The sequence below is a fragment of the Equus asinus genome, chromosome 12, assembly GCF_041296235.1.
Source record: "Equus asinus isolate D_3611 breed Donkey chromosome 12, EquAss-T2T_v2, whole genome shotgun sequence".
NCBI lineage: Eukaryota > Metazoa > Chordata > Mammalia > Perissodactyla > Equidae > Equus > Equus asinus.
This window is the reverse complement of record NC_091801.1, coordinates 8870164-8889950: the sequence shown is the minus strand read 5'-3', so window position 1 is coordinate 8889950 and position 19787 is coordinate 8870164. Positions and strand designations below refer to the sequence as shown.

General features: G+C 37.1%; 1 long non-coding RNA gene across 2 annotated transcripts in view; it reads left to right on the top strand.

Moving 5' to 3' along the window:
- The first annotated feature begins 1255 nt into the window (after window positions 1–1255).
- LOC123283753 (uncharacterized) overlaps window positions 1256–19787 on the top strand; it is a 47245-nt gene continuing 28713 nt past the window's right edge. For both annotated transcript variants that reach the window (XR_011493105.1, XR_006524411.2), the window contains exons 1-3: window positions 1256–1391; window positions 4418–4561; window positions 5760–6301. This is a non-coding gene — a long non-coding RNA (uncharacterized lncRNA). The remainder of the gene's footprint in view (window positions 1392–4417; window positions 4562–5759; window positions 6302–19787) is intronic.

Here is a 19787-nt window from a genome sequence, read left to right as displayed (position 1 = left end):
TCCCTCGTTTCTCCTTCACGGTATTTAGAAACCGAAGACTCCACAAATTTCATCTGTAAAGAATGGACTCTCTCTCTAAGGGATGGGAAGTTTCACTCTGCGTAATGTCTTGCTTACTTCAGCTTTTCTTATTTACTGGAAAAGCCACAGACAGGGGAAAAAATAAAAATCCTGAACTAGCTTTTCCCTGCCTTTGTTCTCAGAGTGTCCCCTTGCTATCTTGTTCAATCCTAGCACCTCTATGCAGTATTTCCTTATTTTCAGAATTATCAAAAATACAAACACCATCATCAACTTCAGTGATAATAAAAGCAGCTTGAATTGCTTTCTTTTCTTTCTCTTGTCTCAGAGACAGACCTTATCTGTGGAAATAGTGATAATTTCTTCTCGCTTAAAGTCAGTGGTGATCCCCTTTTGTGACCCAGCCTCCAGCGTTCTTTCAGTAGAATCGCGGTGTTAATCCCGGCTTGGCTTTGGGCATATGTTGCCCTCATTTGGCCCCTGTAACGCTGCTCAAGATGGATCAGTATCTTTAACATTATCCCAGGGATGACAGGAAGTTAAATCTCCCTCCAAAATAATAGCATCAAAGGCCCCTTTCACTGGCAAGAGTTACCAAAAAAGATATGGTTTCTGCCCTGATAAAATTCTCAAAGGCCCCCAGTCTGAAGGAGAAAGCTCAGGAGCCATGTCATTCTCGATGAAAAGGAGCTCTGTGATCACCTCTAACCTCCTTCCGGCAGGACGAGACTCTTCCTATGCCAGACGCTGTACAACGTTCAAATATTTAAATGCCATTTCATTATAATTCTATTCATCTCACATGCTGAGATGGTTTCTTTCCATTCCAACGACATCGTCTCTTGCTTTTACTTCATTACATAGTTTGGGGGAAGGGAAAGAAATTTAGGAGAGAAATGAGTATGTGGATATCTGCTTGGGATCTAAGAAAAGAGTTCAGTTATTTATAACAGAAAGTAATGCATAAAATTAGTTACACAGGTTATAAAGGGAAGAGTGAAGAAACTCAGAGATTGTCAACAGCAGCGAGCCCCCATTAATCCCTAGCTAGAAGAGACAAAAGGGTGAGACTGTGAGAGAAGGTGTCACCTGGTAGAAGGTGCCACCACATCTCTCCTATCCAGAAGGAGTTGGAGCCATGTGGGCTCCAGACATAAATGGTACTACTGAGGCTGCAGCTCCCCTTCTCCTCCCCTGCTGCTGCCTTGCAATTTCTGGCCAGAGACTCTCACTGTGCAAATGTGCCAAAACTCCTCCATAAGGGAGCAAGAGCTATGCAGCCTGCATGAGTCAGCCTCCCCAACCACAGAGGTGGAACTGGGAGGAAAGGGTCCAGGTCAGACTAACCCAGGACTAGCACAGAACTCCAGGTAAGTAGAAAGAAAAGTGGTGTTGGGTATTTGTTGGAAGGAAAAGAGCAAAACCTAAAAGGCTATAAATGCCTCGTATACACCTCCCTAGTTCACATATTTCCCTTTTGCGTTTGGCGTTATTGTTTTAAAACAACCCATGGTTGGTTTTTCCAAATCAAGAGACCTTCTTTTATCATGAAAAATGACACACAAGTATTTTTTTATTTCCTTGACAGGCTGTAATTAAGAATTGTGTATAATTTATTAATTTCTCCTTTTGAAAGAGAAACTATTCTTTCTCTCTGCTTAAAATGGTGATACTGTGAAAATAATTTTCAGCTAAATTAGTTTTCTGTTTTATTCCCTGCTGCTAGTAATGAAAACACGTCTCCCAGCTGTGATGAAAGCAAAAGTTCAAATGGTTCACAGCATGGAGAGTTTTCATTTTTGGTAAAGTGGGGGCAGTCAAAAGCAAAATCACAGCTCTAAGGCTAGTTTATTTCTATTGAACGCATCTTTAAATGACATAATTCAAGAACTTTTTGTCACGCTAATAATAATCCTATAATTGTTTTTGGGGGGGGAGGGGTTTGTGGGGCTTTTTGGTGAGGAAAATTGGTCCTGAGCTAACATCTGTGCCAATCTTCCTTTATTTTGTATGTCGGAGGCTGCCACAGCACGGCTTGATGAGCAGTGTGTAGGTCTGTGCTTGGGATCTGAACCTGTGAACCCTGGGCCACCGAAGCAGAGTGCCTGAACCTAACCACTACACCACCAGGCTGGTCACTCATTCTATAATTTTGAAGGTTTTTAATTACTAAATTCAGCAAATTTTTTGCCTAAGGAAACAGAACCATATTTCAAGTTGCATTATTTCTATAATCTAGGAACTAATTTTATTAAGTATTCTATTTTATTTCTACCATCAAAATAATCACTGGTTTTGACTATCATCTTTTGATAGATCAATACTTCATATAATGCATTGTAAAACACATATACAGACGTATAAACATACCTCCTAAATATGGTTAATTTCAATTTCCTACTATACTTTTTTTAGGACTTTTTGCATAAAACCTATGAAGTTTAAACTTAAATATAAAGATTCTAAGATTTTGGTAGTGATCTGTCAGAAAATATAAATTGAAAAAATAGTAAGTTGACCCTCTAGACTATGAATGTATGAAACAGAAACCATAACCAAATTGTTTGCTACCATTTTCATAGCAATGAATGAATTATCTGTTGTTTTTCACATGAAAAATCTCTAATATGGGCACTCTATATAATATTCATTCTTTATTATATTGGCCTATATGTCATACTTCCCCTTTCAATGGCTAAATTGTAACTCAACCTGAGGATAACTAAGGAAGTACGTTGTGCTCTATTTTGACATTAGGCATGGCAGTTAACGTTATAATAGGCAAATTATATTCCCTGACCTCAGTATATGGCAGTTAGGGATCTGCCTTCCTCTTCTTTTAGTCACCATCCTTTCCTTGTTCTGAACAGTATCCACGCTTTTTCACAGAGCTTCCTCATTGTTACCTAACTTCCCAACCTTCTGGTTCTTGATTGTTACAACCGTGGTAGGACTAATCCATTATATAAATAATCCACTGGCTCCCCATTGCCTTAGAAAACAAAGTTTAACCTTATTAATATGACAAACAAAGCTCTTCATGACACAGACCCTATCAGCTTCATCTCCCACTGTTTCCCTTTCACATTTTTACTCCAACACTTTCAAATTACATACAACCCTCAAAACGTGCCATATTAATTATTTTCAACATGTTGTTCCTTCTACCTGGAATGACCCTATCTGTTCTAGTTCTTCTGGATAACTTCTCATTCTCCCACACCCATTTAAATTCCCATTTTCCTTGGGAACTCTTCTCTGTACAGTTAATTCATCCCTCCTGAGACTCCCAGGCAGTATGGTGGCTGCTCATTTATATGGAAACTCTCCAGTGAGGAGTGTAAAGGCACAGACCACATGCTTATGGCTGTGCCTGCACATGAGAGGTGCTCCACAAACACACCAACTATCTATGATATTTCTCTTGTAAGCTCCTAAAACACAGTGCATTTTAGTTGAAAAAGATTTAACACATATTTAACATATTTTATAATAGTTTTTGATAAGTCTGATTTTGAAAATTTACAAAAAATAAAAATTCATTTTATCAGTAGTCTAGAAAAGAGAGAGAATTACAAATTTTCATCTAGTTAGCACTAAATACCTAAGCCAAACATGAGCTGACACCTTTGATCCTATGGATTTGTACGATGTTTTTCTAGATGAAATTTGAAGCATGTGCCACTTAAAAAGACCAATAAATAGGTGAGGAAACCGTAACCAACCTTCATCTGAAATCCTAGAATTATCGAGCTGGTAAGAATCTGAGAGATAATGACTCCCTCCAAATCAAAGAACCTGCATCACTGTGACCGATCTTCATCTGCCCTCATCGAACATTTCCTATAGCGGCCAGCTCATCCTTTTGTTGGTCAGCTCCAATTATTAAACATCTTCCTTCCTTACACACAGCCAAATTCTACGACCCCACCCCCACCTTGAAGTCCCACAGCCGTTTTGCCTCACAGTAACCACAACAGTGGTCAATAATTGACACCTGATTCTTCACAGCTTTGACGTTGGCTGTCTGCATTCTTGTTTCCAGAAGAGGATTTTTAACCCTCAATTGGTTTGTAGGCTCATTTTGCCTCTGACTCTTTTCTAAACAGACGCAAATTTTCATATAATCACTGTTATTTGTAAAATAATTAGATCATGACTTTTTTCTTTTTCGATCATGACTTTTGAACACATAATAAGGTGAACTCTGCCAGCGCTGACCCCCACACTCAAAATCTCCCTGAAATAAGCCACAGAGGACATAGTGAGCAAACGACCATCATCAAAGAATACATCTACATGGTAGAAAACTGGAGGGAATTCTGCTAGACAAAATGTCCAAGGGACCCAAAATGAACATCAGTTTTCAATTCATTTTGCTTTGTACTTTTTTCAGGAATTACAACAGATATCCACCATTTGACTTCCTGTAAGTCTCATAAGGTTGCCACTCAAAAGACCTCACTTGCTCTCCAGTGAAAGAGCTGTACACACCACCTGAGCAAGGCCAGCGAGACCGACTCTCCCAAGAAGATGAACTGTGAGTAAATGTGTGGTGTTGGGTAGTAAGTGATGTTGTGTGTTCTAATGGCAGGACTTTAAGAAGAAAACCATAGTAACAACTTAAATGTCCCTCAGCTGATGAACGAATAAATAAAATGTGGCATCTCCAGAAAATAGAATGGTATTCAGTCATAACAAAGAACAAAACAGTGATACATACTGAAACATTGATGAACCTTGAAAACATTATGCTAAGTGAAAGAAGAAAGACACGAAAGACTACATATTGCATTATTCCATTTATATGAAATATACAGAACAAGCCAATCCATAAGCAGAAAGCAAATTAGCGGTTGGCAGAGCTGGCTGAGGGGGGAGGTATGGAGAGTAACTGCTTAATGGGTAGGGGTTTCCTTTGGGGATGATGTTCTGAAACTAGACAGCAGTGATGGTTGCAAAACATTGTGAATGCCATTGGATTGTACACTTTAACATGGTTAAAATGACAAATTTTATGTTATATATTGCCACCGTAAGAGGATTATAAAGGAAAAAAGACAACCATTAATTCCTGGTTGTAACATACAAAACCCTAGTTTGGGTCCTTCATAAGTGTTGCTTATTTGGTTTTTCCTTCTACTTTATGATTTACTTAGTCATTTTCTAATAAGTTCTTTTCTGCCTGTGTTTTCTGTAACCAATTTTTGTTACTTTCAAACAAAAAATAACCTAATTCTCACATGCATTGTTAGGAATGCAGAGTAGCACAACTTTGGGAGATCAATTTGGCAATATATAATAAAATATATGGTATCCAATATCGCTATAGCTAAATATTCATCAACTGGAGCAAGAATAAATTGTGGTATATTTACACAAAAGGATATCATGCTGAAGTTAAAATGAAAGAAATAGAGCTACATATATTAATCTGGAGCAAGCTTAAAAACATTTTAAAAAACCACCACAAATAGCTCAAAAATATATATAAATACATATTTTCTTACATAAAGTTTTAAAACACGCAAAATGGTATTATAGTTCATTTCTTTATGTATATATAGTAAAAAAATGTAAATACATGGAAATGTTCAATATCAAATTCGAAGTAGTAATATTGTGGTGAATTGTAAGTTCCAATAATGATCATAGTGATATCTCCCATTGCACATGTTCTTACCATGTGACCCTATCACTTTTCTTATTGAGTATTGCTTGGGTCTATGAACCCACAGATCCATGAACCCAGATGGTCCTTTGTGACTTTCTCGACTAACAGAGCACAGGAGAAGTGACACGATATGACTTCTGAGGCTAGCTTATACAAATGTCATGCATTTCTACCTCGTGCTTTGAGGATACTCGCTGTTGCAACCCAGTCACCGTGCTGTAAAGAAGCCCAAACAGCTACTTGGAGAGACATCGGGTACCACAGAGCCTCACCCAAGATCTCAGCTGACAGCCAGCATCAACCGCCAGACATATGAGTGCACAAGCTTTCAAATGATTCCAGCCTTCAGCCGCCAAGTCACCCTCAGGCTTTGAGCCCTTTCCAGCTGAGGTTCCAGACATCCTGGAACAGAGACAAGGCATCCCCACTGAGCCCTTCCTGATTTCTGATACACAGAATCCATAAACACAATAAGATGGTTGTTATTTATACTGCTGTGTTTAGGCTGGTTTGTTACTCAACAGTAGTAACTGGAATGGGTCATCACTGGAGAAGAGAATGAAGAATGAGACCTGGAGGAGTCCTAATATATTAAGATTTGCCAAGGTAGGTAATAAACACAAGGATTTTTCCGGTACTATTCTCTTTTCTTTTCTTCTCTTTTCTCTCTCTCTCTCTTTTTTTTTTTTTCCGCTGAGGAAGATTTGCCTTGAGCTAACATCTCTTGCCAATATTCCTCTTTCTGTACATGAGCTGACCCTGCAGCATGGCCACTCACAGATGAGTAGCATAGGCCCACACAGGGAACTGAACCCAGGCCACCAAAGTGGAGCATGCCAAACTTAACCACTAGCCCACCAGGGCTGGCCCTTTGTACTATTCTTTACTTTCTAGTCTTTAAATATTTTTCACTAAATGTAGAAAAAAATGCATGTCCTATAAATTGTTGCTAATACATACAAATATTTAAATTATGATAAAGTAGGCACCATGAATTAATGAGTAATAAAATAATTATAGCCAAAATGGTTGAGGAAAAAAAGGGATAGTTACATAGGGGAAAGTCAGCTTAATCCTCTCTTCATTCCATATGCTACATTATCTAAAGATGGAACCGTAGAGTCAAATATAAAATCCTAGTAAACATTTTTAAAAGAAATGGGAAAGCAGGGAAAGAATATCTACTCTTGGAATAGAAGACTTTCTAATATTAAAATCAATAAAAATCACATAAGAATATGCCAATAATTTTTTATTCAAGGTCAAAAATGTCAGAAAATTAAGAAATAAACAACTATGTTTTTGCTTCAGATTTTATTGAGAAAACTAAGACTATCAAGGGTGATTAACCTTATATATCCCCCTCCACGTATCTATGTCCATCTCACCTTTTCCTTATTCTCTTTATTATCCACTTTAAAATTCTAGCTATGCCTTTATGTCTTTATTCTTACATCCATTCTAGATTTTACTCCATCAATGATTAATTCCCAATTTTTAATATCAAACTCCTTGCCTAATAATTTTGTTTCTGCTCTTCTCCCACTTTCGCTAATATACATATTAGACTCTCTTCTTTTGTTTAAAATAATTATCTTTGACTGTGTCTTTTCCTGGCTATCATCGCATTAGTCCTCTTTTCTTTTCATGGCAATATTTTGACAGTACTCTACAAATCTTTTGTCCACCTCATCTTCCATTCACCGTTTATATCTCTGAAAATTTTGTTTAGAAGCAATATAAGGTAATGGGGAAAGGGGAGTCTCCTGTGGTCCAATCCAGGGTTAGCCACTTCGTTATGATGTGACCTTAAACAAAGTATTTTAGCTTTCTACACATCAGAGTCTTCATCCATAAAACTGTGTGACGGTAATTTCTATTATCATCCTGCTATTATTTATCACAATAATTGCCAAATATCAATGACATCTTTTAGTGAAGTTCATAACTGACTTTATTCCTGCCGTTGCTTCTTAAAACCTTACTCTCACACTATTTACCCAACTCTAGTCAAATTTATTCATTCATGTGTTCCCCTATTCAATTTTATTTTTATTTCAATTATTTATATTTCAATTATTTCAATTAGTTTATATCAATTTTTATTGATACCTTATAACAAGTACTTGCAAGATGAAGATAAAACAGCAATGATTAAAGTGGCATTGTCCCTGTGGATTTCAAGATGGCTGAGGAGACATATAATAACTCATTAATCACACAGAAAGTGTAAACTTAGAACCATTTTCCCCAAATTTAGATGATCAGTCCAGACCTTCCTTTAGAGCAACTGCCTATTGATGCTCTCCATTCAACTGTCTAAATACAGAATAAGCACAGAGAAGATTTTTATTTTATTTTATTTTATTGGTGAGGAAGATTGGCTCTGAGCTAACTCCTGTTGCCAGTCTTCCTCTTTTTTGCTTGAGGAAGACTGGCTCCTCGCTAACATCTGTGCCCATCTTCCTCTATTTTGTATGTGGGATTCTGGAAGAAGCTTTTAATCCCTCTCCCAGTTTGTACCCTTCTCCCCCCACCCCTACCCTCCCACTGTCATTTTTTAATACAGCAGCCAGAGAGATTGTTTTAAAACATAGGTCAAATAATGTGACTCTATTGTTCCAAACAGTCCAATCGTTCCCCATCTTATTTACAATAAAGAAACAGTCTTTATAATGGCCTATGAAACCCTACATGACCTGGATCCTGATTAACTCTCTGTCTTCCACTCTACTATTTAGCTCCTCGTTCTTATCTAGCCACACTGGATCCTTGCTGTACCGCAACAGTCTAGACAGAGTTTTGCTTTAGGAACATTGCCCAACTCTTCCTTTTGCCTGAATCACTCTTCCCCAGATAACAGCATAGCCAACGCCCTTCCTTCATGTCTTTATTCAAATTCCATTTTTACAAAGAGACCTACTCTAGCCACCTTACTTAAATTGTACACCTTCTCTGCATCCTGTTCGTTGCCCTCTTCTATCTTTACTTTTTCCATAACACTTTTTCTCTTTCATTTACTATGTAATTTATTTATTGTCTTCTTTTAAATTGTTTGCCTCCTGACCCCTACCTCTTTAGAATATAAGCTCCATGACAGAAGATATTTTCATCCATATCATTCAGTACCAAAATTCTGTTGAGGGGCCAGCCCCATGGCTGAGTGGTTAAGTTTGTGTGCTCCACTTTGGCAGCCCCTATGTTCATTGCAGCATTATTTATGCTAGCCAAAATATGGAAGCAACCTAAGTGTCCATCAATAGAGGAACGGATAAAGAATATATGAGATATATGTATATATGTGTGTGTGTGTGTGTGTGTGTACAATAGAATATTACCCAGCCATGAAAAGGAACAAAATCTTGCCATTTGCAACAACATGGATGGACCTACAGGGTATTATGCTAAGTGAAATAAGTTAGACAGAGAAAGAAAAATACTATATGATTTCACCTATATGTGGAATCAAAAAATCAAAACAGAAATAGACTCATAGATACAGGAAACAAACTGGTGGTTACCAGAATGGGGAGGGATTGGGGGCAAGTGAAATAGGTGAATGCCATTAAGAGGCACAAACTTCCAGTTATAAAATAAGTAAGTCATGGGGGTATAATGTACAATATCAGGAATATAGTCAATAATACCGTAATAACTTTGTATGGTGACAGATGGTAACTAGACTTATCATGGTGATCATTGTTCGATGTGTATAAATATTGAAACACTATGATATACACCTGAAACTAATAGGATATTGTATATTAATTATACTTCAATAAAAAAAGACAATGTCTGAGATGAAAAATACATTGGGTGGGATTAAGACACAATTGACATTCCAGTGAATGAAGAACAAATAGGACAAATATCAAAGACATATCGGGTGGTAGAGTTAAACCTAACCGTTATCGATAATCACATTAAAGAAAAATGACATAAGCACTTAGCTAAGTGTGAGAGATTGCAAAATTGGATTTAAAAAAGAGCAACACTCATCAATATGCTGCCTATTAGAAACACATTTTAAATCTAAAGAACCATATAAGTTACAAGCAAAAGGTTGGAAAAATATATACCATGCAACACCAATCAAAAGAAAGCTGGAATGGCTATAATAATATCAGGCAAAGTAGGAAAGAATAATGTAAGCAGAAAAGGTATTATTTCAACATGATAAATGGGTGCCTTCATCAAGTGGAATTAACACTCCCAAATGTCTATGCTCCTAAAAAGAGGGATTCAAAATACTTGAAGAAAATATGATGGAACTGTAACAAGAAATAAACAAATCCACCATTATAAGAGGAGAATTCAATCTCCCTTTTCAATAATTGATAGAACAAATAGAAAATCATTCAGGTTATAGAAAACTTGACCAACACTACCAAAAAACTTGACCTAACTGGCATTTATAGATAATTCCCACAAGCAACAGAAGAATACACATTCTTTCAAGTGTTCACAGAAATTTAGCAAGATAGACTATACCTGAGGTGATAAAACCATTATTAGTAAAGTTAAGAAGATTGAAATCATGCAACATAAGCTCTCTGACCACAATGGAATAAAATTAGAAATTAATAATAGAAAAATATATTGAAAGATATTTGCAAATTAAATTACACATTTCTTAATAACCCACAGGCCAATGAAGAAATCAAATGCAAAATTAGAAAGTTCTTTACCTGAATGAAAATGAAAACACAACATATCAAAATTTGTGAGATTCAGGTAACTCTGTAGTTAGAGGTAAATGGATAGCACTGAACACCTATATTAGAAAAGATAAGGGTCTCAAATAAAACTTCAACTACTATCCAAAGACACCAGTAAGAAAAAGGACACATTAAACCCAAATCAACATAAAAACATCAGAGTAAAACCAATGAGATAGAAAAGAGGAAACAATAGAGAAAATCAATGAAGCTGATTCTTTCAGAAAATCAATAAACTTGATAAACGTCTACCCAGGCATCTAGGAAAAACTTAGAACTAACATCATACTTAATAGTGAAAAGACTGAATGATTCCTGCTAAGGAACAAGGTAAGAATATCTTTCAGATGAGAGACATAGAGAAAAATACTCATGATAATCATAATATTAAATACTTACTCTAAAACCTGTTTCCAGCTGACTTGCTTATCCAAATTTCCTATAATAAAAATTAGATAGAGAGATGGATAGAAAAGTAGATAGGTATAGATATAGATTCATCAACTTTCTCTTGCTTTTTGATAAATGGCCAAAAACAATACTTTGCTTTCAAAAATTTCATGATTTAAAAAAATGCTAGATAGAAATCCTATTATCTTAACTAAAATCCAGTGCAGAAATGGAGAAAATCATTGCATCTTCCTTGCCTCCCTTCTTCCCTCTCTATCTAAACAAAATGGTCAAAACACACTGGCTGGAAAGTATTAAGATCTGGGTCCTAATCCAAGATTCACTATTGATTAATTATGACACCATAAGTATATGATTCCATTTGTCTAATTGCAGTCTTTTCGCCTGAAATATGAAGGAGTTGAGTAAACAATGAGTCTAAAACTAGAGTCTGAGGCTCCTTAGTAATTGGCGGATATATTCTCAGGAACCTGCAATTTCTACCTCAGAGTTTTAATCTCCTAAGCATTAATTTCAGCAGTTTTTCAGATCATCTGTAGGATGCCTCATATCCTACAACAAACGTGGATTTGAGGATTCATATTTATATTTGCATTTATGCCAAGCAGTACCTCATTAACTCAACAGTCCTGCAAAAGAGCTCATGGAATGACACACAACAACGCCTTCCCATCAACTGAAGACCAAGAGATAGAAGAGAAGAAGCAGAAGTAGAGACTTCCTGATCGTGCAATAGATAAAGTCGTAGGAGCACTAAGAGTTGTCACGTTATATATCAGTATGGGCAACCTGATACACCAAAGGCAAAAAAACATGCCCAGTAAGAGTCAGGAACATTTTCAGATTTGAGCCAAAATTCAGTTTTAACAAAAGAACCACATCTATCATATTAATATTATCTATTACCCATCACACTAATGTCATTAATTTGAAGTCCTCAATATAATTTTTATTAATTTATTTGGCTGCATAACTTTATAGGAATTTGTAAGTATACTAGCTTCATGTTTAATCATATTTAGGAAATATGATAAAAACAGTTTCAGTCAACACCAAGTAAATTTCAAGAATTTTGTCTTCTCCTTTTAAGAATTTTATAAGTCACCTAATATGAGGAACATTGAGCTAAATATTCTGGAAGAATCTTTTCTGCTGTAAGGTGCTATCGCCTTCTCGCCCTCTGTGCGCAAATACTGTATATAACCGCTAGGTGGCAGTAAGTCATTTGGACTAAATGTGATTTTTTCTTTCTCTTCCTCTGTTCGCCATAAAAATTTAGGATTGAGGGAAGCTGTCTCTAAACCACCATCCTTTTATTTAAATATTTTAAGGAAAGGAAATTCTCTTCAATCTTAGCTTCCTCTAACCCTTTCCTGTTATAATGTAATCCTATTTTTTCTCATCCCGTCTTAGTGAACCAGGCAGCTCTGACAACACACACAAATACATCACTACCTACTTTCTTTTTGTTTTTTGTGAGGAAGATTGGCCCTGACCTAATATCTATGGCCAATCTTCCTCTTGTAGCTTGAGGAAGAGTGTCCCTGAGCTAATATCTGTGCCAAACTTCCTCTATTTTATGTGGGATGCTCCCACAGCTGGTTTGACAAGTGATGTTAGGTCCACAACCGGGATCCGAACCAGTGAATCCCAGGCTGCCAAAGCAGAGCACACAAACTTAACCACCACACCACCAGGTCAGCCCGATCACTACCTACTTTTAGTATTTTTAAGGTAAATATTTAGTACATAAGATAGAGGTTATTATATAAATCAAAAGTTGTTTATATTTAAGACAAAATTGACATTGATCTATCGGTTTTAGCAAAGTAAATCTGGCCTGAGTGGAAAGATGATTCAGAAAAAGGAGAGACTGAAAAATAACAATATTTAATATTTACTGAGCATTTACTATGTCCTGAAAACTTTTCTAATCACTCTCATAAATTATGTTCTTTAATGGCCATAGGACTCTGGGAAAGGAGATATATTGGTCACGGGATTTTACAGAGGAGGAAATTTAGAGACTTAGTCATACAGCTAATAAAAGGCAAGACTAGAATTCAAAACCAAAGTGTCTGACGGAGTCCCTGTTTCTACCCGCTCACTCTGTCCTGCTGAGATGGGACGAACACGCTAAAGGCTCTGACAGTACAAAGTGAGAAGAAAACCCAACACCAAGACAGTGGCAGTGGGCTATAGAAAAGTGTAATATGAACTAGAAATATAGTTAAGAAGACAAACTGAGAGAATATTGTCATTGATCAAAAACCGGACCCGAAATTCAGGCTGTATTGACTGATGGTTTCAGCTCAGGCATTGAATGGATATGTTGGCCACTAATCAATATCACGAATTCAGTAAGAAGAGTAGGTTGGAAAGGTGGGGGCTAATGAGCTCTGATTTGGACCTGTAACATATCGTGTTTCTACAAAAGCAAACTGATTTAACAACTATTTCCTGAGTGCCTGCTACACACTAGCCACTCTCCTAGGCCCCTGAGGTATGTTGGCTAATGAAAATGAACCCTGCCTTCCTAGAGCTTACATTTTCATGGGGAGAGACCGAAGATAAAAAAACAATTATGATAAATAAGTAATATTTCAGTTGCTACAAGGTGAAAAAGTCCTGTAAAATATAAGAAAAAGTAAAGTGGGACAAAGAGTGAGTTGAGAATTATGGGGGTGGGTAGGGTATAGTATTCAATAGCAATATCAATTTAAAAAATTAGCTGACGTATCAGACAAGGCTCTATGCCAGTGGCATTCTATAAAAATATAATGCTACATATGTAATTGTAAGTTTTCTAGTAGCCATATTAAAAAAATAAAATTAAATAAGTGAAATTGATTTTTAAAACTTTTTAACTCAATATATTTAAAATATTCTCATTTCAACATGTACTCAATATTGAGAGATATTTTTTCATATTTTCTTCAAAATCCAGTATTTTATACCGACTTTTCAAAGGTTTCTAAACTCTCACATGACAATGCATTCCAATATTCCCACTTTCTCTGCATCTTCTGTCTAAATTTGATCATTTGAGAGGAGGGGAGGCTGAGTCTTCAATACCATTTAAAAGAACCAAGTTGTTTCACAATCTTATAATTATCATCTCCCCCACATTTATTACATACGGTAGTTACCATTCTCCCAATATATGAACTCCACCTCCACCGCAGCACAGTTAGACTTAGGTAAAAGCTTCAGTAGTTGGGACGGCAGTTTATCTTTCTGCTCCTAATGCTGTCTTAGCCAGGTTACTTGAAAATAGAGCCTGAGCTCGTACAACTCAATAGCAAAAACTAACCAAAGAACCCCCAAACAACTCAATTAAAAACTGGACAAAGGACCCGAATAGACATTTTTCCAAAGAAGACATACAAATAGCCAACATCTATGTGAAAAGGTGCTCAACATCACTAATTATCAGAGAAATGCAAAGTAAAACCACGATGAGATACTACTTCATACCTGTTAGAATGGCTGTTATCACAAAGATAACAAGTGTTGGGGAGGATGTTGAGAAAAGAAAACACTCGTACACTGTTGGTAGGAATGTAAATTGCTGCAGCCCCCATGGACAACAGTATGGAAGTTCCTGAAAATACTAAAAAGAGAAATACCATATGGTCCAGCAATCTCTTTTGTGGGTATATCAAAGGAAATGAAATCAGTACATCAAAGACATATCTGCGCTCCCATGTTCATTGCAGCATTATTCACAAAAGCCAGAATACCAACATAACCTGTGTCTGTCGACAGATGAATGGATAAAAAAATTGTGGTGTATATATACAATGGATTATAATTCAGTCCTAAAAATGGAGATCCTCTCATTTATAACAACATGCATGAACGTAGAGGACATTATGGTTAGTGAAATAAGCCTGACACAGAAAGAAAAAAACCTGTATATTCTCACTTTTATGTGAAATCTAAAATCGTCAAATGCATAGAAGCAGAGAATTGAACGGTGGTTACCAGGGGCGAGGAGGTGAGGGAAAAGGGAGATGTTGGTCAAAGGGTACAAAGTTGAAATCACGTAGGATGAGTAAGTCCAGATAGCTAACGTATAGCTTGATGACAATCGTTAATAATCCTATAGTGAATACCGGAAATTTACTAAGAAAGTAGATTTCATGTGCTCTCACCACAAAAAAAAAAGTTACTATTTGAGGAGAAGGAGATGGATATATTAATATTTGATTGTAGTAATTATTTAACTATGTATATCAAATCATCAGGTAGTACATCTTCAGTATATACATTTTTATTAAAAAATAAACATAAATATATAACAAGAGCCTGAGAACATGAGTAAGTGCTAACACTCTGGTCTGTGACACTCAAGTGTCGTCTGTTCTTCAGCGGGATCTGCATTGCCTTAGAACTTGTTAAAACTGCAAGGTCTTGGGTCCCACCCAAAATATACTGAGCCAGAATGTCTAGGGGAAGATACGGGTGTATAAAAAGCTTTTCGGATCATTCTCAGTTTCACTAAAGTTTGAGGGATGCTGCTATATAGGAGGTTGCGGATTTGGGACAGTGAGAGTGAGTGAAAAGTGAGTCAGGAATGACGGGAAGCAATACAAGTCTTCCCAAAAAGATCAGCCAGCGGCTTAGTCTGCAAGATGTACCTCCAGACAAGCTCTCCAGAAACCCCAGTCCACCGGAAGGAGGAAAGCCTCCTCCTGTCTCCTTTTTCTCATTGGTCAATGTTGACCCCACGGTCATGACCTCTCCTGCACATGAGCCCATTCCCGTGACCACTGAGCAGAGCAGATCCATGCCCTATGCTATGATATTTCATCAGAGGGAGGAAGTGGTAGGAGGGGCAAAATGTATATTCTGCAATTTTTCAGAGTGTATCCAAGCGTATTTCCCCATTTGTGCATCTTATTTTATTTCATTTTTGAAGGACTTAAGAACTTTATAAAATGCAATAGAAAGGCATTATTTGGGAAATCATGAGCTTGAATCTCTCCTTGCTTGAAAGAGAGTGTCAGTAATTGGCTCCTGTTACTTCTCCCTTGCACACGTACAGACTCCAGTGACTCCTGAAAGGGGAAGTCCAGCTCTGGCCTCCCACCTGTGTATTTTTATGTGGAGTCAGAAGAGAAATGACTGCCTCTTAAGTTTCAGCTTTCATCGTTAAAAGTTTTCTACACTGCCTTCAAAACGCCTGCAGGAGCTTGTGGAGAAGGGGGTCAGCAAGTCTATTCCAAGCTTTCCATATTTTTGTTGGAGATGTGAAAAGCAGAAGAGCCTAGATGGCAGCACAGCCCCTCATTTCCTCTGTCATGAATTCTTCTTTCAAAGGAGCTCTTACTTGCCTCTTCCCCTGCTTGGCAACAGCCACCTGCCAAACAGAAATCCTGATCATCTCCCACCTGGCTTCAGGCAAATATCTCTCCATTTCTAATTCCAGCTTTTCTCTCCCATTTTCCTGCTGAGAACAATTTTTGAAGAATTTCTATTTCCTACATTTAAAAAAATCCAGATTCCTTAGCTTAGTTTCAAAACTTGCCAATACTTGTCCCCATCTTACCTCCTACTATCCATTTTATACATCTTCTACTCTAGTCAATAAGCCAGCTGACTCTTCACTGTTTTCTCTGAAACACAGGTTACTAGTACATTCATGCATGATTCTAGAGGTCAAAGTATGCTATCTGGATTTGCTGCAGCATTTTAGTTAAGAAACTAGACTTTTAAAGGTGTTAGGACTAAAAGGTAAAATCTAGAGAGAACTAGACTACTGAGGGAAAAATTCAGTGCCTAAGTAGCTAGAGCAGAGTTACCAGTTATCTGTGAGTCCTGCGGGGACCGTCAACGTAGGCACTAAGAGTCAATGGTTGTTTGTAAACCTGGGAAGAGCGGCCATCATCCTGGATCTGTTCATTCCCACCGAAAAAGATATTTTCCCTTTGAAAGAGACAAATAAAATACCAACTTGGGCCATCTGGTATGTGGACAGAATCAATTTCAAATACTAATCAAGCTCAATTCAGCCTGGACCATTAACACAGATGGGCTTACTGCCCAAGAGTTATAGTTTCAGGGATCACTGAAAATGGGACTCTTTCAGTATTACAAGTGGACCAAGTTTGGAAAATATACTACGAAGAGTTATTCAGATAAAATGCTTTAATAGTAAGCATATGGTTTAATTTACTATTACTCTTTCATATCTAAATAATTGTATTCAATATTCATTTTGAAATTGGTATGAAGCCATGACAAAGAGGCCTAAGTATTTGGCAGCACAAGGCTGCACAATTTATCAATATTTGGTAAAGCAGAAACAGCATTTATAAAGACCAGATGGTCTTTGCATACGAAATTTGAAGTAATGGATATCATTTACACATAAACTGTAGGGTGAAAATGGAGGTATAAAAGATTCTTTAGGATTATAGCAGGAGAGTGATTTTCTCTTCACCCCTCGTTTCTTACCTACAAGGTCAAAAATAATCTTCAGTTGCTTTTATGCAAGAATCCAACAAGACTATATCAGGAATGTTACTACAACAGTATAGACGATGGAGCTACAATGGCTATTAGAGATGACCTGACCTCACAGTTTTACAGATTATGAAATTGAGGTACAGAAAGTTTAAATGATCGAACTGCCCAATTGCAGGTCTGTGGGCTCCAAGTGGGTATGTTCACCCCTTTCACCAACCATGCTACCTCGTGCTTTCTCTTTAGAGAGGATGTTACTAGTTAACACATTGCTAATATTCACAGGAGTGAATTGTGACAATTGATTAGGTTACGAGACCAAAAACATATACACAGAAAAACATGCACACAGTCAGCCGGGTACAGGGTGAAAAAGAACCCAAGAAGAGAGAAGAGAGATCACCATTTTAGTATGTTAGCAAGAGAGCAGCTTGAACAGTGGCAAAGGGGCAGTGCTGTTCCCTTTTGCTTAAGTTAGCCACACTTCTGGTCAAATGCTCTGAAAGTCAGGCAAAGCTCTTTGAAGATCTAATAATTTATTATTGTCAGGACTGAGTTTAATATTGGCAAGGATCTAAGATTTTCACACACAAACATGAATAAATTATGTGTTTTACTTGTTACAATACCAATAATTATAAAAATCTTTATCTGAAATTACAATTCTGTTTAGGATTTGAAACATCAGAGCCAAGTTGTACAACTCTCTGAAGAATAAACTTGGGCATAATTCATCTAGAAAGTATTCACAATCTGATCCCTGATGCGATGAAAAAAATCCAAGCTACAACAAATAAAATAACTTTGCTTTGGGGCTGGCCAGGTGGTGCAGCGGCTAAGTGTGCACCTTCTGCTTCGGTGGCCCAGGGTTCGCCAGTTTGGATCCCGGGTGCGGACATGGCACAGTGTGGCAAGCCATGCTGTGGTAGGTGTCCCACATATAAAGAAGAGGAAGATGGGCAAAGATGTTAGTTAGCTCAGGGCCAGTCTTCCTCAGAAAAAAAAAAAAAGAGAAGGATTGGCAGATGTTATCTCAGGGCTAATCTTCCTCAGAAAAAAAAAAAACAACAACTTTGCTTTGAATCACTAGAGAAGGAATTTAAAATTGGCTGACTAGGGGCTGGCCGAGTGGCCAAGTAGTTAAGTTCGTGTGCTCCACTTCAGTGGCCCAGGGATCACCAGTTCAGATCTTGGGCGTGGACCTAGCACCACTCATCAAGCCATGCTGTGGCAGGATCCCACACAGAAGAACTAGAATGACCTACAACGAGGATATACAACTATGTATTGGGGCTTTGGGGAAGAAAAAAAAAAGGGAGAGGGAGAGGAAGATTGGCAACAGATGTTAGCTCAGGGCCAATCTTCCTCACCAAAAAAGCATACTTCAAAAGTAAATAAATTGACTGAATATGTCCAAAACCATGTTTTGTAAAAGACAAATAAAAACTCTCATTTAAGTAGCTGATAACAATATATTATACAGATGTCTATTGACTTCCAAATCCAAAATCTAATAAAAGTAAACCAAATTTAGTTCTGAAGCTGACGCATTCTATTACAAAGAAAGGAAAATTATAGGTTAGTAATATAAAACAAAAAATTAATCTAAATACAAGGACAATACACTACCCCCTACTTCAAATAAATACATTATGTATACACATATATATACACTTACACACAAATACATATCTTATGTCTGTTTTCATTAATAAAATGATTATTGAAATATTGGTGATTGCCACACAAAGATATCCAAGGAAAGATGTCTTTATTCTCTTAATTTGTGCCAATTAGAAACAATAAAAATAAAAAATAGACAAGGCACTTCTTTTTTTATGAAACTAAAAGGGAGCATTAACCCTACAGCATAATCTATGAATAACAGCTGCCAATACGGTGCAACTAATTCCAAATTGAGAGAGAATGCCAAGAACACATGCAAATCGCTGAAGAATTCACTCAAAGGGCAGATTTGTCTGAAATTGGAAGGGATAGACCTAGAAGCGCTACGTTTAATTACTTTAACCATCATTTGAGCAGAAAAGCATACATAAGAGGTGGGAAACACATACGTCTTGGCTCCCTGACTGTTTGAGTCTGCTCTACTTAGCTGAAAACCTCTGGATATTACTTGGCACCATCACTGGAATTGACTTGAAATCGTGAGCTCTAGGGACGTGGACAGGCCGTGGAAGAATTTCTGAAACATGTTCCCCATGACAGAGTGACTTGCAAAGGAAGGGATGTTGAAGGTATAAGAAAAAAAAAGGAAGAAGAAACAAGAAGACAAGCCAGCATCACAAGAAGAAAGAAGAGTAGAAATCTAGAAGAAAGAATTTTTCAAGGACTCAGCTTAGCAGTAGTCTATTAATGTCTACTGAATAAAAATAAATTCTAAATTATCTCATAAAAATATTGTAAAGGAGACCTCCTGCTCATCTCAACTCAAAAGTGAATGTGAGGGGCCAGAGCCGCGGTTGTTAAGTTTG